At 53.6% G+C, this 22,202-nt stretch overlaps 2 protein-coding genes across 2 annotated transcripts in view; both read right to left on the bottom strand.

Annotated features, from left to right (window-relative positions):
* Positions 1-22,202, bottom strand: part of LOC147728074 (uncharacterized) — a 755,421-nt gene that overhangs the window by 464,007 nt on the left and 269,212 nt on the right. The gene's annotated exons all lie outside the window — the stretch shown is intronic.
* The window catches only part of EIF4E (eukaryotic translation initiation factor 4E), a 262,166-nt gene that overhangs the window by 46,067 nt on the left and 193,897 nt on the right, over positions 1-22,202 (bottom strand). The gene's annotated exons all lie outside the window — the stretch shown is intronic.

The raw sequence follows: 22,202 nt of genomic DNA, 5'->3' as shown, positions 1-22,202 counted from the left end.
GTCTAGTTCTGAGGACGACCTTGTCTGGATGGACAGCCAGAAAGGGAGGCTTGGATGAAAGAGCTTGTAGCTCACTCACCATGCGTGCAGAGGTGATTGCCACCAGAAAACAAAAGCTGTCAACTGTCGAAGGTCAATCTCCACTCTAGGAGGTGGAGGCTGGACAGGTTCGGGTGGAGGACTGTCCCCTGTTGCTGCGACAGAAGATCCTTCCGAAGAGGTAGACGGTTTGGAGGATCGATGGCCATGTAAAGTAGCTCGGGATACCAGACTCTTCGTGCCCAGTCCGGAGCCACAAGGATGACCTTGGGCCGGTCGCACCTGATCTTCAGCACTCTGGGCTTAAGTGGTATATGCAGAAAGGTGATTTGAAGACCGCAACTCCACTTGCGACGAAAAGCGTATCTGAGGAAGTGCTGCCTTGGAAATTCCTATGTGCAGAATTGCTGAAATTGCGCGTTCTCTTTGGTGGCAAATAGATCTAACCAAGGCTCTCCCCACTGTGTAAAGAGACCTTGCACCACCTGTGAGTAAAGACACAATTCGTGATCCATCATGCACCTGCGGCTGAGTTAGTCTGCCCTGGTGTTCAGTGAACCTGCCAGGTATTGAATCAACAGGGATATGCCCTGATGTTCCAGCCATGTCCAGAGGCGGAGGCCGTGCTAACATAGGGTCCACGACCCAACACCGCCTTGTTTGTTGCAGTAGCACATGGGGGTGGTGTTGTCCATGAACACCTGCACTATATGTCCACGGACAGAGGGAAGGAATGCTTTGAGTGCAAGACTGATCACCCGAACTCCAGAAGGTTTTATGTGGAGCCCGGACTCCGCCAGACACCAGAGGCCTCTGATCTCCGCCTCCCCCATGTGGCCATCCCATCCCAGAAGTGATGCATTGGTCACTAATGTGAACTCTAGTTGGGGAAGGGAGAGGGATCTGCCGTCAACCCAATCCTGGTTTGTGAGCCACCACTTCAGTTGGTGTGCAGTGCCCTCCGAGATCTGGATGCTATCGGACAGGTTCCCCTGATGCTGTGCCCACTGGAACTTCAAGTCCCACTGCAGATCCCGCATATGCCATCTGGCAAGATCCACCAGCAGGATGCAGGAGGCCATCTGGCCCAGTAGCCGGAGACCGAAACCTGGGATAGAGGTTGAAAGATCGGAATCATAGTCCGAAAATCCCAGACTCGCTGCTCTGGAGGATAGACCCGAAACTGTCGTGTCCAGAACCACTCCGATGAAGAGGAGCTTCTGAGAGGGAATCCGGTCCGACTTCGGCACGTTGATGGAGAACCCCAGCAAATGGAAGAGGTCGGCTGTAGTCTGGAGAAGACAGCCTGGGGCGAACCCGCCTTCAACAGCCAGTCGTCGAGATAGGGGAAGACTGAAACCCCTGATCTGTGCAGATCAGCTGCGACCACTGCCATCACTTTCGTGAACATCCGAGGGGTGCTGGTATGGCCAAAGGCGAGCACAGTAAACAGAAAGTGCTTGTGGCCTACTGTGAACCGCAGGTAACGCCGGTGGGTCGGCAGGACTGGGATGTGAAAATAAGCGTCCTGCAAGTCCAACGCTACCATCCAGTCTCTGGGGTCGAGAGCAGACCAGACCTAAGCCTGAATCAACATTTTGAACTTCTCCTTTCTGAGGAAGCGGTTGACGTTCCTGAGATCCAAGATAGGACGCAGGCCCTTGTCCTTCTTGGGCAGCAGAAAGTAGTGGGAATAGCAACCAACAACCTACTTCTGGGGCATAAACTTGGCCAAGAGTGACGTAACTTCCTATTGGAGAAGGGCCAGATGATCCTCAGACATACGATGGTACTGAGGTGGCATGGCCGGGGGGTAGTCTCGTAGGGGAGGGAGTAGCCCCTTCTGACTATCTGCAAAACCCATCTGTCCGACGTGACGGTATGCCAGTGGGGGAGGTAATGGCGAATCCTGCCGCCCACTGGTGTGTGATGGGCTGAAAAGTCAGACTAATAAGGTTTGGAGGCTGCTGCAGAGGGGGTGGTGGTGAAATGGCACGCCCGCTGTCTCTCAGAACCACGGCGGTGGTTCTCACGTCCCTGGCAGTGCTGGTACTGAACAGCTTGCGCCGGCCTGCGGCCCTGGATGGAATATGGTGGGGCACCACTTCTGTAGCCACGAAAGGGGCGAAAAGCAGATTTTGCAGGGCATGTGGACTTGGCCGTAGCCAGAGAGTCCTTGAAGCGTTCTAGCACACTGTCTTTGTCGCCCAACAGGCGACGGCCATCAAAGGACATGTCCATCAGGGTGTTTTGGACATCCCCAGAAAAGACAGTCGACATCAGCCAGATGTGGCGTCGAAGGACTATGGACGGTGAAATCGTCCTACCTAGCGAGTTGGCGGTGTCCAGTCCACAGCAGATGGTAAACTTCGCCGTGTCTCTTCCCTCGGCAACTGCACGGGAGAGCACAGCCCGGGCCTCCTCCGGGCACTGGGGCAGCACCTGCGCCACCGTATCCAACACAGAGTGGGCATAGCTGCCCAAAAGACATGCAGTGTTTTCCGACCGCAGTGCCAAGCTGGAGGAAGAAAACATCTTCCCAAAAAGGTCCAGCTTTTTAGATTTTTTATAAGGTGGTGCGTTAGGGGATCTAAATCGTCCTGATCATTAAAGAGAAGAAAGACTCACTGACTTTGAGAGGTGGCATCACCCCTTAGGTAAATAGAGGCAAGGAGGAACGACCCCTTAAACCGTAATAAAGTAGTTATGAGAAATCAATGAAACTTAATTCTCATCCCACAGGTACATCCAAAAAAAATCTACAGCTTTAGTCCGGAAAAGGTGCACGGACGGCTCTTTTCCCCAGGGGTTTGGCCACAAGAGGAATGGGGTAAGAGTGACATCATGATGAATGGCAGCCCAAAAAGATGGAGTAGTGTGAATGATACAATGAGTAGGAGGGTAACTGCATGCCCCTTCTAGCCCCCTTCTGCTTCCACACTAAAAAGAAACGGAGGGCACAACCTAAAACCACAAGAGCCACGTGAATTATAAAGGGTCAACAAAATGGTTGTAATATGAACTCTATATAGAATGAGAATGCAACTGTCTGATCAGCTATGTACCTGATGAAAAATATCTGTTCAAAATCATAAATTGATCTAACAGGTGGTATAGCCTGTACAAATACCCCACCTATCACGAGAGTAAGCATTAGGGGTGACTGTTGTAACGGGGGACAATAACTAAGAGGCTGAAGAATAGGTGTTCTGCAACATGCCCCCAGAAGATTGATATTGTCTCTTTCTCCGTATATCCCCACAGAGACTTTTAAATATACATCCACAAGCCGGTGACCCCAAAGAGACGGCAGGTTCTGATGAAGGTGTTACAACATCGAGTAGTATAACACCGAAACGCGTCGACGCATTTGTTACCAAATCCAAACAAGGCCAAGGGAGTAACAGATGTTAATGTATCTTTAATACTGTCTACTATCCCACCAATATCCAAGAAAGGGCCAGTGGATTCAGAAAAGTGTCAGGAGTATCCTAAGGCCACAGTGTTAGGGGGTTTGTGAATAGGATTTATTTGTTTTTGTATTGTATTGGTGATGATTCTTCTTCTCCTGTGTTGCATAATTTTTATTGATTGTGATATTTTCATTGTGCAATGAACTGTTATTTACTTGTTTAAATTTTACTGTACTTGTTCAGAGAATTTTCTTTGCATTTTTAATCGATTTCTGTGTAATTTTATGTAAACAGACTGTGAACTTTCACTTTTTAGTGTGGAACTCTGTACCTATTGTTACCCGCCGTGGGAGAATTCTGCCCGTGTTAGAATGCTAGAATGAATGGCCGTATGAATGATTAGAATCTATACAGCAATATAGTTAACAGTCGCTATAGTGCATTCCCAGGGATTTACCTTTGACCTAGCGTTAGGGAATGCACCTTTGGATGTGGAGGCTTGGACCCCCAAGATCTCACGGGGGGTATTGGGAGAGGAAAGTGGGGTCGCCCGGGGGCGGGCGGTGGCATGGGGCAATTATCCTATCCGCAGGAGCCCCTGTGTTGGGCCTGGACCAGGTGCCCAAAAGGATGTCTGTATTGAACGGCAAAAGAGGCTCCGAAGAGCTCGCTGCCGGCTGAAGCATCTCTGTCAGGAGGTTAGTCCTGACTGCCACCGTAGTTAACTTAAGGCTGTGAGCCTTGGCCGCCCTATACAACACCACAACGTAAGATGCTCCCTCCTCCGTAGTCAAGGTAGGAGGTTGAGGCAAAATATCAAGGTCTGGTGAAGTATCCAATCCGCTGGCTTCCCCCAGTTCCTCTCGCCAGTCTGGATCATAACCATACTGGTCGGTCAAAGGGTCTCCAGACCCTTCCCAGTCCGCCTCTACCTTCTCTGGCTGCCAAACTGGCTGAAAAGGGCCAGGGTGGAACACAGGTACAGAATGACACATCGTTGCTGAATCCGGTGTTTGACGATGCCAGTCCGGCTCGGTGTCCACATCTGGGCGGAGGCCGGGGTCAATGCCGGCTGGGGGGCCCAACCAGCATCAGCTGCAGACATGGTGCTTGTGGAATCGGCGCCATGGGAGGCGTAATCAGGTCGACCGGTGCCGATCTAGGCATGGATCCAAGGGATCCCTGCGGGGCCGGAGCCTCCGTCGTCGTCCAAGGCCCAGGGCCCCCAGCTAAGTCCGTGAGGCCCAAAGGCAAGCTAGCGGAGGTGGGCTGCTCAAAGATGGCATGCATTGTTTCATAAAATAGATGAAGCTGGGCAGGGGTCACTACCGGTCCCGGGAAGGGAACAAAGCAGACCCCGCGGGCTCCGCACACGGAGCTGCAGGAGGGGCACCACCTGCACCCCTCGTCGTGGTGGCCGAGGGTGAGTGGAAGAGCGACAATATTTCTTCGAATTCTTCTTGTGCTTCGGCTTACCTGAACCAGAGTGCGAAGACTTGGAAAAAGAATGGTGAAGGCCGAGTGACCAGTCCTTCGACCTCCCATGGGACCTCAAACGGCGTGGAGCAGACTGCCGGGCCAGAGAAGCTTTCGGGACCGCTCCCGCAGAGACTTTGGATTCATGGTCCAGCAGTCTGAGCACAACTTGGGGTTGTAGTCGCGCTCCAGGCAATACAAGCACACACCGGTAACGGATCCGCACTGCATCAGTCAACTAAAGGAACTGCAAGCCTTGAAGCCAGGCGTCCCTGACGTGCACCAGGAGTCGAAGACTAGAAAACGGTATCGACAAAAGTCGCAAAAAGTCAGTCTAAAAGGGACTGGAGGTATCACTCTTCCCAGATCTGCGCTGGCTGGCGCAGAAAAAGAAAGAACTGACGTCAGAATGCGAGGGAGGCGTCTAAGCAGCTGCCGCAACGTCATCCCGGCGACCACGACGGCGAAAGAGGAGCCGACCGATGCCACCTTTCGACACACAGGGGTACTGTTGACGAAAAAGTTTGCAGATCCAGTCTGACACCTGGGGGTACTTCTAAGGTAAGGAATCTATAACTAATTGTCTCTTTCAGATTTCTGAATTAAATTTTTTTGCTTTGTGACTTTTACCACTGCTAACCAGTGCTCAAGAGCTTGTGCTTTCTTATTTCAACATGGTAAAATTGGCTTACATCCAATCGGCACATTTAATTTACTTAAAATCCCTTGTGAAGTGGCACTACTTGTACTCAGGGCATGTAAAATAAATGCTACTAGTAGGCCTGGACCACTTATTGTGCCACCCATCTAAGTAGCCCTTTTAAAACATGGCTTGGTCTGTCATTGCAGCCTGTGTGCAGTTTTAAACTGCTATTTCAATCTGGCAAACTAAAACCTACGCCAGACTTAAATGCAAATGCTACTTACCAGTATGCATCTGTTCTTGGCATGTAGGGCTGCTGACATTCATATCTGTGCATAGTCCGCCACCTAGTGTTGGGTCCGGATGATTGCACATTGTTGTCCTGGAAGAGTCTTCGAAGTATCACGAGATAGGTGGCTCCTCCCCTGGACTACAGTGCGCATGGGCATCGCCTCCATCCCCAGATTGTTTTTAGCCATTGGCAGAGATGGAGTGAAGAAGTGAGTGATGACCATGCTATGAGCATATGTGTGTAAATGAATACATACTGCAGCTGCTACAGGCGCCGGGGAGGAGGGTGGGCGATATGAATGTCAGCAGCCCTACATGCCAAGAACAGATGCATACTGGTAAGTAGCATTTGCAGTTCGAGGCATGTGGGCTGCTGAATTCATATCTGTGCATAGAATACATAGCAGTCCCTCCATTAGCGGCGGCCGCCCGTGCCAGCTGCAGCAGTCTGAAAAAGTGTTTTTAGAACAGCCTGACCAACAGCTGCCTGTTGTTTTGAATGCACGTCTACACAGTAGTGCTTAGTGAAAGTATGAGTGGTAGACCATGTGGCTGCTCTACAGATGTCTTCTAAGGGAATGTTACCTAAGAAAGCCATAGAGGCCCCCAACTTCCTAGTGGAGTGGGCCCTTGGTGGGATAGTGAGAGTGCGCTTAGCTTTAGCGTAGCAGATTTGAATGCACTTTACTATCCATCTAGCGATTCCTGCTTTGGAGATTGCATTTCCCTTGTGTTGTGTGGCAAAAGCAACAAAAAGTTGTTTGGTTTTGCGGAAATCTTTTGTCCTGTCCACATAGTACATCAAGGCTCTTTTCACATCAAGAATGTGGAGCATGCGCTCCGCCAGCGTCTCTGGGTTTTGGAAAAACACCGGCAATTCAATTGTTTGGTTCATGTGGAACTGTGAGACCACTTTGGGTAAGAATTTAGGGTTAGTGCGGAGCACCACCCTATTAGCATGTACTTGGAAGAAAGGTTCTTGGATGGTGAGCGCCTGCAGCTCGCTTACCCTCCGTAGCGATGTAATTGCTACTAAGAACGCAACCTTCCAAGTCAAAAACTGGAGTTCACAAGAGTGCAGTGGCTCAAAGGGAGGACCCATCAGCCTTGTAAGAACCACATTGAGGTTCCATTCTGGAGCTGGTGGAGTCCTTGGTGGAATGACCCTTTTGAGTCCTTCCAGAAAAGCCTTGATAGCAGGGACCTTAAAGAGAGACAGGTGCTGCCTATTCTGGAGGTATGCTGCCATAGCAGACAGGTGAATGCGGATGGAAGAGTACGCTAGATTACATCGATACAGGTGAAAAAGGTAGCATATGATGTTCTGAATGGAAGCATCTAGCGGGTCAATGCTGTGGTCTACACAGTAGATGACAAACCTCTTCCATTTAGCCGCATAACAAGCTCTAGTAGTGGGCTTCCTTGCCTCCCGAATGATGTCCATGCAATCGGGAGGAAGATTGAGGTAGCCAAACTCTAGGACTTCAAGAGCCAGATCGCCAGGTTGAGCTGTTGCGGATCTGGGTGCTGAATGTCGCCATGGCTCTGCGTCAGAAGGCTGGGAGTGAGATGAAGCCTTTGATGCGGTACCACGGAGAGTTCCAGAAACGTGGTGTACCATGGTTGGCGAGCCCACGTTGGAGCAACCAGGATGAGCGTCATCGAGTGTTGCCTGAGCTTGCGTGCCACCAGCGGTATCAGAGGTGCTGGGGGAAAAGCGTACGCAAATCTGCCTGACCAGTTCATCCACATCGCATTGCCCTGTGATTGGGGGTGTGGGAACCTGGCGGCGAAGCTTTGGCATTTTGCGTTCTCCTTTGTGGCGAACAGGTCTATCTCTGGATGACCCCACTTTTGGAAGTACGGTTGGAGTACTGATGGATGTATCTCCCACTCGTGCATCTGATGGCTGTGTCTGCTGAGCAGATCCGCCATTTGATTGTCCTTGCCCGGGAGATGCTCCGCCATGAGGAAGATGTTCCTCTGAATGGCCCACTTCCACATGCTCTGAGCCAGATGAGACAGCTGTGGAGAGTGTGTACCTCCCTGCTTCTGGATGTAGTACATGGCCGTCATGTTGTCCGTCCGGATCAACACGACCTTGTTGCACAGATGTACTTTGAACGCCTTTAAGGCCATGAAGATTGCCATCAGTTCCAAGACATTGATGTGCATCTTCCGTTGCTGAAGTGTCCATAGTCCCTGCACAGTGTAGTGGAGTACATGCGCTCCCCATCCCTGGAGAGAGGCGTCCGTTGTCAGGATGATCTGTGGGACAGGCTCCTGGAATGGTCGGCCCTTGCAAAGGTTTTGTGGATTCCACCAATGCAGAGAGTTGTACGCCCGACCGCTCACCAACACTAGGTCTGTCAGTTGCCCATGAGCCTGAGTCCACTGACGTGCCAGGCACTCCTGAAGCGGACGCATATGTAGTCTCGCGTGCGGGACAATGGCGATGCAGGAGGCCATCATGCCTATCAACTGCATGAACACCTTCGCTGGAAGCGAGTGTTGGGGTCTGAATCGATGGATCAGCGCCTGGATACTGGCGATTCTCACTGAACTCGGCTGCGCAGTGGCTGCCAGAGTGTCGATTGTCGCGCCCAGATACTGTCGCACGTGGGCGGGCTGGAGATGGGACTTTGGGTAGTTCAGAGAGAATCCCAGATCGTGCAGGAGGTGAATGGTGCGTGACACGTGGTCTACGCACTGCCGTTCCGTCTTTGCCTGAATAAGCCAGTCGTCTAGGTATGGAAAGACATGGACGTGCTGGCGACGGAGATGCGCCGCCACAGTCGCTAGACATTTGGTGAAGACTCTCGGTGCCGTGGTGACCCCGAACGGCAGCACTCTGAACTGGTAATGCTGGTCTAAGATCGTGAATCTGAGATACTGTGGGAAGGATGCAGGGGAATATGGAAATAGGCATCCTTCAGATCCAGCGTTGCTAGGAAGTCCCCCTGTTGAAGCAGGGGAAGCACCTGCTGCAACGTGAGCATATGGAAGTGCTCCGAGTTGATGTACCAGTTCAGGGGCCTGAGGTCCAGGATCGGCCTGAGCGATCCGTCCTTTTTGGGGATCAGAAAATACAGGGAGTAAACCCCCGTTCCCCGTTCTTGCAATGGAACGAGCTCTATCGCCCCTTTTTGCAGCATGACCAGTACTTCTTGCTGCAACAAGGTCAAGTGCTCGCCGGACATAGCACGGCTTCTTGGCGGTATGTCCGGTGGAATGGACGTAAGTTCTAGACAGTACCCGTACTGGATAAGAGACCTCACCCACCTGTCCGTGGTGATGGACCTCCACGCCGGCAGGAACTGCTGGAGTCTCCCCCCGACAGGTGTTGTGTGATCGGGGGGAAGTGACAAGACGTCACTGCTTGTTGGAGGTGGTGGACCTGGAGTCATTGTTTCCACGTCCCCTGCCTTTGATATTATTGCCTCTGTAGCCACCTCTGCCCTTGTTGTTGTTATACGAGGACTGGGTGTTACCCTTGTAGTATTGCGTGGACTGGGATGCCTGGCCTCTCGAGGTGCCTCTTGAATTGGAGCGGCGAAAGGAACCACCCCGAAACTGCTGACTTTGTAAAGCCCCCATAGATTTGGCAGTTTCGGTATCTTTTTTCATCTTTTCTAGGGAGGCATCCACCTCAGGGCCGAACAGATGGTCAGGATTCACTGTCTGACCCAGTATTGTGGTTTGTATGTCGGGTTTGAACCCAGAAATTCGAAGCCAGGCATGGCGCCTAAGTAACACGCTTGTATTGATAGCCCTGGAGGCAGTGTCTGCCACATCTAGGGCACATTTGATGGATGCATTTGTAATGAGTTTGCCCTCCTGAATGAGCATCTCCCCCGCCTCCTTGTATTGGTCAGGCAAGTGTTGCAGTATGGCCTCTAATGTGTCATAATGGGCCCTATCATAACGTGCAAGCAGGGCTTGAGTGTTAGAGATCCTCCAGATGTTCGCTGCCTGTGCAGCAATGCGTTTGCCTGATGCCTCAAAGATCTTGGACTCTTTGTCTGGGGGAGGAGCATCACCAGTAGTCTGCGAATTCGCCCTCTTTCGAGCGTTGGACACCACCAGGGAGTCCAATGGCAAATGTCCCTTAATATACGTGGGATCCGTTGGCGCCGCTTTATATTTCCTGTCGATGCGAGGATTGACCACCCGCGCCCGGGTGGGCTCCTTGAATACCTCCTGTGCATGCTTCAGCACCCCTTTAAGCATCGGTAGTGTCTTGACTTGTTTTTCGGCTACCGAGAAGGTGTCGACTAAGAAGTCTGCATCCACGGGGTCTGAGTGCAGTTCGACGTCATGGTTCGCTGCAGCTCTCTCTATTAATGCATTGAACGCCGCCGAGTCCTCTGTCGGGGACGTCTTTGCGGCGAAAAGTTGAGTGTCCTGCCCCGACTGCGGGTCGTCTGTGTCGCCTCCTGCTGTCCAGGGCACCTGCTCCTCTTCCGGATCCGAGTACGCAGGATAGTTGTACTCGGCCTCTTCCTCGTCCACATCAGGTACGGGGGAATGGGCCGGCGAGTGTTCCAGGGCTTGTGGAGACAGAGGTTCCATCAGAGCCGAAGAGTCCGCAGAGTAGCTTTTGTTCTTGAGTGGAATCCTAAAGGGTTCCAAGGCCGGCTCCGACGTAATCTTTCGTTTGAGGAGCGACAATTTTCCGGTGTTGGCGTCGATGATCACCTCACGACGTTCCTCCACCGCAAGCGGCTGGAGCCGAAGCTTCGACACCACCAAGGCAGCCTTCGGCGTCAATACTTCCTGAGAGTGTCCGCTCTGCTTAGGCGCGAAGGCCTTCGGCGCCGACTTGGGAGGAAGGGTAAAACGAATGGGCGTTTGGTCCTTGGCAGGCTTCGGCGTGGGCCTAGGCACTACAGTGTCCTGGCTGGGAACCACAGAGGACTGTTGGAGCCGCCTTAAGGATTCTCCCACCTTCTTTGTAAGGGATGCCGAGGGCTGAACCGTCTCGAGCGATTCTTCGTCTCCGAGAGCCCGGTCTCCGGTAAGCCTCTTCTTCGGTGCCGACGCCCCATGGCCTGTCGCACCGTCGGCGTGACGCTTCTTCGAAGCCGTCTTCGGGTCCGCGACCCCTTTCGGTGCCGACGCAGCCGCGTCGGATGCCTTCACCTTCGGCGCCGACCCAGAGGGCTTCGGGTCGGCCATTTTGGCGCGGCTCTTCTGGTCGGCCATTTTGGCGTGGCTCTTCAAGTCGGCCATTTTGGGTTTCGTGGAAGTTGACGCCTCCAGAACCTTCTTCACCAACGCCACTTTCGGTTTCGGTTTCGCATCCGAGGGTGCGAGACCAGTTGGCTTCACTTTCGTTTTCTTGTTAGAAATGCCCGTGACCGGGCCCGGAGGCGGGGACGTAGGACTCATAATTAGATCTTGGGTAAGGCCCGAAGGCGATCCCTCGACCTGGGCCGTATGACGGGGAGTAACCCCGGAGTCTGTTTGGGGATGCTCTTCCTCTGAGCTATCCCCCATCGTGGCACAAGCCAGTTCGTCGTCCCCTACCTCGCCGGAGACTTCGTCGTAGGCCTCCTCATCCGCGTCGTAGGTCTCTTCCTCGGACGCGGGGTTAGAGTCCGACCCTTGTACGTCGTCTTCTTCCTCGACAGATTCCTGGAAGATGTCATCAGGCGGGGGTGCCGAAGCCGACAACTGAGCCTGGAGTCGATTAGCCCGGCGAATCTTCAAAGTTTTCTTACTCCTAAACTTTGAACACGCCATGCAGGTGTCTTCACGGTGATCCGGTGACAAGCATGTATTGCACACGGGGTGCACGTCGAGGTGCGAATATTTAGAGTGACACAGCGGACACTTCTTGAATGGAGTCCGCTCCATAGCAAAGGGTGTAGTGTAGGCCCGTCCGCGTCGAAAGCACGTGGAAGGGCAGTAGGAGATCGGAGCTGAGAGTCAGTAAGAAACCCGAACGCAACTATACCGACGCCCAGCCTAAAGACCTTTTGGTCTCGAGTAAAAGTCGAACAACTGTCGGTTCCGATAGAGGGAACCGAAAACACATCCGAACCCGATGGCGGAAAAAAACAATCTGGGGATGGAGGCGATGCCCATGCGCACTGTAGTCCAGGGGAGGAGCCACCTATCTCGTGATACTTCGAAGACTCTTCCAGGACAACAATGTGCAATCATCCGGACCCAACACTAGGTGGCGGACTATGCACAGATATGAATTCAGCAGCCCACATGCCTCGAACCTTTCCTTTGTAATACAGATGACACCCCAAGGTAGGCCCTGGACAGCCCTAATGGTAGGGAGCAATGTATTTAAAAGTTGGACATGTACTTTTAAGTTTTACATGTTCTGGTAGTGAAAAACTCTTTAATTTTTTATTACTACTGCAAAGCCTACCTCTCCCATAAGATAACGCAGTTACCTTCTTATGTTTAGTAAGCTGTAACTTCCAATTGGGAGTAGGTAGTAGACAGGTAGTATTTGGGGTCTAAAGAATTGCAATTAACAGCCCTCTTTAATGGTGAAAATTGCACTTTAAAATTGGCATTTTCTTGTCCCAGACAGTTAGTACTTGCTGCATGTATCCACACATACCCAGGGCCTGTAAATTAAATGCGACTTGTGGGCATGCAGCACGACTGTGCCACCCATTTGAGCAGACCTTCTAAATAAATCTCAGGCTTGTCATGGCAGCCTGTGTGCGTGCAATTTTATACTCTTGCCACGCTCAAACCTTACTTTTTAACACATAAACGTCACCCCTAATGTAGGGTCTAAAAAGCCCATAGGGCATGGTGCATTATATTTAAAAGGTTAGTCATGTACCTTGAAGCTTTACATGTCCTGGCAGTGAAATACTCTAAAATGTGTTTTTCACTATTGTAAGGGCTACCTCTCTAATAGGATAACATTAGGTTACCTTATTAAATTCAATAAGCGATAACTTTTATTTGGGAACAGGTAGTAATGTTGCATCTAGTCTCTAATAAATTGTAATTTAAACCCCTCTTTAATGGTAAAGTCAGATTTTAAGTCAATATTCCAAAAATTCCACTTTAAAGTTGGACTTTTCTTGTCCTAATCATTTAGGTGGCTACAGCCTGTAACCTCTGTCATGACTAGGTGTAGTTGGCCGTTGGCCTTTGTGTATTCACTTCTGTGATACAAAGGGGGACTAGGTGTTGTCAGGATGGGCCATTTGTGAGGATGGGAGGGGCGGGTCTGTCACCTACCACACTTGCACTTTACAGGTGCTGCCTCAGCACACTCACAAAGGGTTTCATACTAGTTTGTTACCCCAGACCCTTCGGAGTCTGGCAGAGGAAGGAAGGAAATTCCAGAGGTGAGGGTGGGGAGTCTACGTTTCTCCCACTTCACAGCTGGAACTAGGTTTAAATACTGGACACTGAGACCAACTCTTCTGTACACTCAGACCTGTGAATACTACAGAAGTACTGCCCTGCTGCCAGAGGACTGCCCTGCAGCTTGAGGACTGCCCTGCTCTCTGCGAAGGAAGGCAGACCTGCTCACCTCATCCCAGGAAGAGTGACTCCAAGGGTCAGCTGGCTAACCTCCTGTTCTGTAATACAGGGACGCAGCAAGCTCCAGAGGCCTCCCTGCAACTTACAAGCTGACCTGAGCCTGCAATTAGATCTGCCTAAGCCCTACTGGCGTCTGCTGGAGTGAGTTATTGATCCCCAAATGGGGACTCCCTAGGTCCTGGGCCTAAGATGCCCTCTGATGTGCATTTTACATTAAATCTCACACTGGCATCAGTGTGGGTTTAATGTGCTGAGAAGTTTGATATCAAACGTATCAGTCTTCAGTGTAGCCATTATGGTGCTGTGGAGTTCGTAATGACAACCTTCCAGCACCATATACTCTTAATGGCATCATTGCACTTACAGTGCCAAGGAATAGCCCTGGGTACTGTAGGGGCACAGGGGTAATGCACCTGTGCCCACACCACTGGCATAGGGCACCCAGCTAGAGGGGTGACTGATGTATGCCAGGGCAGTGGGGTTGTGGGCATGGCACACAGGGATGTGTGCCATGTCAGCTCTTTGTTTAGGTCTGCACCAGGACATTCATTCTGCCAAGGCAGGGTGTGGGTGTCAGGGTGCAGGGCCCATAAGGGTGGCACAATAAGTGCTGCAGCCCTTAGGGGTCTTCTCCGGTCACAATGCCATGGGTACCTAGGGTACCATTTACCAGGGGCTGAAATGTGGCCAGAGATTCCAATTGTGTTTCAGCTTCAATACAGTTTTAGGAAGGGAACACATGCCCTGGGCACCTGATTGGCAGAAGCCTAGGGCACACTCAGTCAAAGTACATAAGCAATTCAACAAAAAGTGGGGGTATAACATGCAAGAAAGATGGCACTTTCTCACAGGGTCCACGACCCCACCCCGTTTGATGCAGTACCAACGGCGGTGGTGTTGTCCGTGAACACCTGCACTACACTTCCCCGGACAGAGGGAAGGAATGCCTTTAGTGCAAGTCAGATCGCCCCCAGCTCCAGAAGGTTGATATGGAGTCGGGACTCCGCCAGAGGCCTCTGATCTCTGCCTCTCCCAAGTGACCTCCCCATCCCAGGAGGGACACATCCGTCAACACTGTGTGCTCCGGTTGGGGAAGGGAGAGGGATCTTCCATTCACCCAATCGCGATTCGTGAGCCAACACTGCAGATGTCGTGCAGTGACCTCTGAGATCTGGACATGATCGGACAGGTTGCCCTGATGCTGTGCCCACTGGAACTTCAGGTCCCACTGCAGAGCCCGCACATGCCATCTGGCATGTCGCACTAGACTAGCATGAGGCCATCAGGGCCAGGAGCCGGAGGGTCATCCGACTGGAAACCCGGAGTAGAGGCTGAAAGATCAGAATCATAGCCTGAATATCACGGACCCGCAGCAAATGCAAGACGTCGGCCATAGTCTGGAGGTGGGTGACTACTGTCTGGGGCGAGCCCGCCTTCAAAAACCAGTCGTCGAGGTAGAGGAAGACTGACACCCCTAACCTGCGCAGATGAGCAGCGACCACCGCCATCACCTTCGTGAACACCCGAGGGGCACTGGTAAGGCCGAAGGGGAGCACGGCAAACTGAAAATGCTCCTGGCCTACCGTGAACCGCAGGTAGCGCCAGTGGGCCGGCAGGACGGGGATGTGAAAATATGCTTCCTGCAAGTCCAACGCCACCATCCAGTCCCCAGGGCATCCAGGACCTGAGCCAGAGTCAGCATCTTGAACTTCTCCTTCTGGAGGAAGCGACATCCAGGAGGTCCAAGATGGGGCGCAGGCCCCCCCCTTGTCCTTCTTGGGGACCAGAAAGTAGTGGGACTAACAACCACGCCCTACTTCTGGCCCAGGAGAGTGCTCGATGGGCCCCTTGGCCAGGAGGGCCAAGACTTCCTGACTGAGAAGATTCAAACCCCAACATGCGGTGGTGCTTAGGCGGCATGGCTGGAGGGGAGGACAGAAAGGGGAGTGCGTAGCTGTGGCCGATTATTTGCAGCCCTCACTTGTCCAATGTAATATTGCACCAGTGGTGGAGGTGGTGGCGGATCCTGCCACCCACCGGCGTGCTCCCTGGAGCTCGGATTAGGAAGGCTTAGAGGCGGAAGCAGGGGGTGGAAGTGGACTGACCCACCCGCTGGTTACCAGACCCGCCCCTGCAGAATCCACAGCCACGGCGAGGCTGGTTCTGCACAGGCTTGCTGGAACGACGTGCCTGGGTGCCTCTGCCCCGGCCATGAAAGGAACAAAACCCCGGCGTGGCAGAGTTCTTTGTGGAAAGACCCAAAGACTTGGCAGTGGCCAGAGAGTCTATGAAACGCTCCAGGGCATTGCGGCCTTATCTCTAAAGAGGCCGGAGCCATCATAGGGCATGTCCATGAGCAAGCTCTGGACATCGGGTGAGAACCCAGTGGAACGCAACCAGGCGTGGTGCCGCAACGCTACAGTCGTGGACACTGCATTGCCCAACGAATCAGCAGTGTCCAAACCACACCTGATGGCAAACTTCGACGCATCCTTGCCTTCCGCAATTGCTTGGGAAAGGACAGCCTGGACCTCCTCAGAACTTGGAGGCAAGACCTCATCTACCAAACCCCACACCGCGTGGGAGTAACGGCCCATTAAGCAGGCGGTGTTAACCGATCGCAATCCCAAGCTGGCTGAAGAGAACAAACTCTTGCCAAATTGGTCTAGCCTTTTAGAGTCTTTTAGAGTCCTTATTCGGCGGAGCCGTGGGAAAGGGACTTTGCGATGTCGAGGCCTGAATGACTAGGATCTCAGACGTGGGGTGAGTGGTCAGGAAGGTGGGATCACCGGGCGCCGACGCCTAGAGATGTTCTTATCCACAAGCGCCCCGAGGCTGGTCGCAACCAAGTGCCCAAGAGGACTTCGGTGAGAGCTTCATTGAAAGGGAGCAGCGGCTCAGACGACGTAGGTGCCGTCTGGAGCACCTCCTTAAGAAGGTTGGTCTTAAGGGCCACCGTAGGGAGGTCGAGATGGAGAGCCTCCGCAGCCCCATGGTATAGGAAGCGCCCTCCTTCATAGTAGGCGCAGGAGAGGCAAACCCCGGGTCAGAAGACACATCAAGCTCGCCCGCATCTTGATGGTCATCCACACAATCCTGCTCGGAGTCACATTGCCGGGCAAGGGGGTCCTCTGAGCCGCCCCAGTTCTTGTCCGGCTCCGGAGTAGAGGGAGCCGGAGAGGGGGCAAGCGGCGTCGGGAACAGCACGGAGCCGGAGCCGTATCCCAATGTGGATCCCAGGTTGGAACTAAACCCTTGCCCCGAGAACTGGGGCGTGTGGCGGAGCCGGGCTGGAGGTAAGGGCGGGCCGGAGGCAAGGGTGGCGCCAGAGCCAGAGGTGCTGCAACTAGTGGTGCCGGGGCGCAGGATCCTGTGGCGCCGTGGCTAGCGCCGGAGGTGCAGCCGCGCGACCCACAGGACCTGGACACGGGACCTGAAGGCGCGCCAGTGGGAGCCAGGGGCCTAAAAAGGCGGTCCATGGCAGCAAGAAACTCTTGCATCTGTACGGGAGTCGCAGACGGATATGGGTATGGCGGATAGGACGTGGGACTCCCTGGCTTCCGGGGAGCGACGTCTGAGAGCAAACACGCTTCTTCAGCTTCTTTTTATGGCGTCGCTTACCGGAATCTGAAGGCGAAGACTTAAGTGTATGGGGAGCTACGGCTCCGGTCCCGCGAACAGCCCCTAGACCCGGAGCGGCGGTGAGAGGAGTGCCGGACCTCCGGCAACTTCCAGCGCCGCTCCCGCAAGGCATTCGGGCCATGGCTCGACAGTCCAGTGAGTCATGATAGGTCTCCAGGCAGTAGAAGCACACATTGTGGGGGTCCACCACCGACATGTTACGGCGGCACGACCCACAAGACTTGAAGCAGGGCATCCCTACGTGCACCAGGAGACAAGAGGGGGAGACAAAAAGTCTCAAAAGAGTAGTTAAAAAATGACTGAGGTACGTGCACAATCCGGATCTGCGCTTTCGGCACGGAAAAAGAAAGAAGTGACGTCCGCGCGTATGGGTGGCGCCTAAGTCTCTGTGACGTCATCTCGGCGCTCACGACGCCAGTGACTGACGTGGAGCCGCAGGACGCCACCTACCGACGTGCAGGGGTACTGCTAAGCAAAACTTTCCAGATCCAGTCTGATGCCTGGGGATATTCTAAGATAAGGAATCTATCTGATAGAGACTATTAGCCGCAGATTCCTTCACTTAGAATTATCCGCAGGCGTGAGACTGGATCCTGAAAGCCTTTTTCCCACAGCATCACTGCGCACCGGGGGGACAGCATCACACGGCTCCGCCCAGGCGTTGCCCGCGGACGTGACGTCAGGGAGGTCACATAAGTCCAGCCCCGGCGTGGAACGCGGATCCGGTCTCTGTTCGGGCCCCTTTTTTCTCTCCTCATTGTGCTATATTTTAGTGCAACAGTGTGCGAATGTCTTCAGGCTTCAAGACTTGCACGTCGTGTGGGCGTCTTATGTCGGGGACGGGCCCTCACCTCATTTGTATGTGGTGTTTAGGGGAAGATCACAGCAATTGATTGTGAGGCGTGCCAACAGCTGAAGCCGAAGTCACGGCGGGACCGCCGGATGAAACTGCTCTCGGCACGTCTTCCAAGGTCCGCTTTAACCCCTTGATTAGCTTCGGCAGACTGTTTCAGAAGCAGGCGTTGTCTGCTTCCTCGTCTCACTCAGAGGTCGTGGGTAAGTGTCGCAGCTTGTCCCCGGTGGCTGGTGTTCGGCCTGCCGGTGGTGTGGGCTCTCTGCGGGTGATGCGGCCCGCGCGTCGTCCTCCTATCCACCGTTTCCAGGTGAAAGGGCGTTGAGAGTCCAGATGGAGACATATGAAGCGGCTTTGCAGGCCTCGCAGGCGTCTCCTCTGGGGTCAGCAGATCCCTTGCATGGCGCGGGGCCCTCCGCGGCGTCGCCGGCGCTGACTGGCTCGGCTCCAGGCTTGAAGTATGTGGTGCTGTTGGAGTGCGGCCCTTCGGGGTCCTTCAGACCACAACACATCTGCCTCGCCACAAACTCCTGTGGGAGTCCCTGTGGTTTTGCGGGAGGTCGCCGGGGCTCGAGTCGCATCCCCGAGCCCCGCTTGGCCCTCTGGACAGCAACTGCCTTGACCACAGCTGAGCTCACGCCGCCAGCACCTGCTGGACCGGGCGGCGCCACAGGGGTCGGTGGACCCTCCTCGTCCCGCTCTGAGTGGAAGCTGGACGGGGACCCCTCGTCCTCCTGCGGGCCCCTCTTGTCCCTCCGCGTAGGCGGCTGCCTCGTCGGAGGTTGAATCGGCCCTGGTGGTGCCACATGGGTTGGTGGGCCACCTCCGTCACATTCTGGGCCCAGGCTGGTGGTGGGCTTCGTGTCACTCCCCTGTTCCCTCTCGTTCCTCCATGCAGGCGGCTGCCGAGTCGGAGGTTGAGTGGGCCTCGTTACGGCACGGCCACTTCGGCTCCGCTCCGGTTCCCAACGCGGTGTGACTTGGAGGAGCCTTATCCGGCGTCTCCTTCGGCGTCGGATGGTGATGACGTCCTGCCTCGGGTGGCGGACTCTACATCACCGGACAGGCATCGAGTCGCGGATTCGTCTTCGGACGCGCCCTCTTCTCCGGAGGTTGGGTGCCTACTAGTGTCATCCTCCCCAGACCGCCTCGTGGTGGCTTCTTCACCAGTGTCTTCGGAGAAGGGCGGCTCCCCGCCAGTCCCGAGGTCAAGGTGTTCGGCGGAGGAGCAACAGGTCTCCCACTCTTCGGTTCCTTCTAGCTTCCAGGTCTGGCCTGTGCCCGCCCCGCTCGGCTTCCGGGACGGCCGACTTAGTTTACAGTCGTCGTCCACGGAGGAGCTGCTTTCTCCACCGCGGGGCTCTACGAAGGCGGGTGCGGCCTTCGCTCATGCAGTGTCCACGGCTGTGGGTATTCTGCGCATGGGTGACTCAGTTGCTCATTTCCCGGCGGACCATTTTTTGGAGGTTCTCCTCCAGGGCTTTGGTGGGAGGGAGCTATTGCTTCTTTTTGAGGGTTCGCTCCTTTCTTCCCTGCACCAGCACCTTGTGACCCGGTGTGGCTTTCTCCCCACTCCGCTGCCTCCAGTACACTTTTGCAGACTGCTTTTCCCTCCCTGCCGCCACTGTTATCTCCACCGTCTCGGGAGGCCCGCTGGCTGGACTCTTGGGGGCACAACATGTTCGCCTCGACCAGTGCTGCCCTGCTGGACCTTCACACCTTATGTGTGTTGGCTAGGGCCACCTCTTGTTTGTGGGACTCTGCTGAGTCCTTGGGATCCGCCGCTTCACAAGAGAGTGTTCAGGTGGACTTACGGCATCATGTGCTGGAAGGCCGGGAGCTAGCAGTGTTTATTCTCCGCTCTGCCCTGGACATCTTGGAGGTGCTGGGCCGGGCCATGGCTTCCTCAGTCGTCGTACGCCTCAATGCTTGGCTTCGGGACGGCGGGTTCCCTGAAAATGTTCGGGAGTGGCCGATTGATCTTCCATTCGATGGCTCCGTCATTCCATGCCCCAGCAGACTTCGCCATCCAGAGGTTCTTGGCAGGGCTCGGTCCTCCTCCTCAACGGCTTAGTTGATCTGGTTCTGGACATTCTTCTGGGCCGGTTGCCCTTGCTGTGGGGTGTGCTTCATGGCCACTTGAGTCCTTCTTGCTGGGACTGAGCGTTTTTAGTTGCTGGACGGCCCTTTGTTGACTGTTTTTGTTAGCATTGTCTGCAGACTTGGCCCTGAGAATAGGCCTTCTATTTTTCTCTCAGTTTTTTTCCTCTGCTGCAGAAGTTTCTTCCAAAGAGGGTTCCCACGTCTTGGGACTTAACATACCCTATGTGGGGTAGTGGTAGCTGTTAGATAACCTGTCCTGTGCTGGGAGTTGTGGTTGCCTTCAGGCCTCTGCTCTCCGTGGAGTTTATGTACGCTGCAGGTGCAATTTCGTTATTGCTGGATTGGAATGCCTTGGTGGCGCCCCGGGGTGTCCTTCTCCGGGGTCGCTGCGCTGTTCGCCAGGTCTGACCTGCTGTCTGTGGCCTGGCGTCGTAGCTATGGTTCTGCTTCGTTTTGGGCCATGTGTGCTCCCGCTGTCGGCGTCATTATGTCTGACCTATTGACTCCCGGCTGTGGTGGGCTCAGTTGCCCTCTTCGCAGGGTGTGTTCCCGGTGGGGAAGGGAGGGCTTAGCCTCTTTTTCTCTCGTCTCCTTGGAGCCTCTAGGTTGCTGCCTTGGAGGGAGGTTCTGTTGCCGTGTGGGGGCGTCTGGTGCTTCGGCCTCCCCTTGCCTTGCCCTGGTTTCCTCTGTTGAGTGTGAATGGGCTTCCTTCTTTTCTTCTTCCCACACCCCTCTTGGGGTCAGTGGTGTTCTGCTTGTAAGGTTTCCCCTTGCCTGGGAGGACGAGGTTCCTCACCCTGTCCATTGGACTGGTCCCCTGTGGGGCCCTCTATTATGTCCAGGCTGGTGGGGTCCTTTCACAGACCCTCCTTCCCCGTGGGTATAGCTATGGTATCTATTGTACGTGAAGGAATCTGTGGCTAGTAGTCTATCAGATGTACGAGTTACTTACCTTCGGTAACGATGTATCTGGTAGAGACCATTCTAGCTGCAGATTCCTTCATGGCCCGCCCTTCCTCCCCGTTCTGCGAGGACCTTACGTTTGGTCTTCTGCACTCGCCTCCCGGTGGGTGGCTATAACTTCTTTGAGTGCATTCTTTCACCTTTTTGACGGGATGATAAGTCGTTTCTTGTTCCTTCCTCTTCTTTGGCACATTAGAGGATGGGTTTATAGGTACTCCTGTGTCCCTGTGCTCTGGTTGCTCCAGGATTGGAGTCTTCACTCCCCTCCCTCTCCCCTTTTGTTACTGTGGTTCCTGGCCCCTCTGCTAACCTCGGAGTTTGGGTCCTCTGGCCGTGCCTTGGTCCTCGTTCCTTGGGGGGTGGTCGCCCTCTTTGGGGGGTTGCTTTGGCGGTTTGTCGTTCCTGTTTGTCTTGGAACTGTTTCTCCTTCGTTCTTTCTTGATTGGGGTGGTAGTCATGCTGCATGTTGTCATGACATTTTGCATATGTTCCTTTTCACAGGGGGAGGATTGTCTACATACTGGCAGGGTTGTTGCTCAGGGATGTGCTCTGTTCTTTCTTCTTTCCCTGCCTTTGGGTACTGCAATTGTTCTGCTCTTTCGCACACTGTTTACATATTCCCACAGTTTTATATCTGATGGCTCCGCGTTGTGGCGCAGAAAAGTTCTCCAAAGAAAACTGACGTAGGCGCACCGGGGTGGGACTTATGTGACCTCGCTGACGTCACGATGGCGGGCGATGCCTGGGCGGAGCCGGGTGATCTCTCCACCTAGAGCTACAGGGAAGTGAACCGTCTTCTATTAATTGAATCTTATAATATGAAGTGTTCCGGGGTCCCCACTCGCAGCAGGGAATTATTCTAATATTTATGCTACCAATGAACGTCTTGTGACTACGAACATTTTTTTAATTTAACGAAAATAATTTGAAGCTTCGGTAGTCCTGTCTGGCAGCCACGAAAAATAGCATGGTTATGAATCTCTGGAGTATTCCATGCTGGAAAAGTTAATTCCTTCTATTAATCAGAAGACAGCATTTTTTTATCAGATACCCAAGCAAGCCTTTTGCGATTTGGGTGAGCTACTTATATTGAATCTAGCTTTTATGACTTCCGTATGAACCCGTTTTAACTCATATTTTGTCAAACCTTTTAACATTCCTACATTTTCTTTCTGGTTGGGGAAAGAGGGCAATATTAGAATAGCTAGACAACACTTTAAAAGCATCTGAGAATATACATACTGCA

The sequence above is a fragment of the Lissotriton vulgaris genome, chromosome 3_1, assembly GCF_964263255.1.
Source record: "Lissotriton vulgaris chromosome 3_1, aLisVul1.2, whole genome shotgun sequence".
Taxonomy (NCBI): Eukaryota; Metazoa; Chordata; class Amphibia; order Caudata; family Salamandridae; genus Lissotriton; species Lissotriton vulgaris.
Note: the sequence above shows the minus strand (reverse complement) of the source record. Positions and strands in the feature narration are given on the sequence as shown.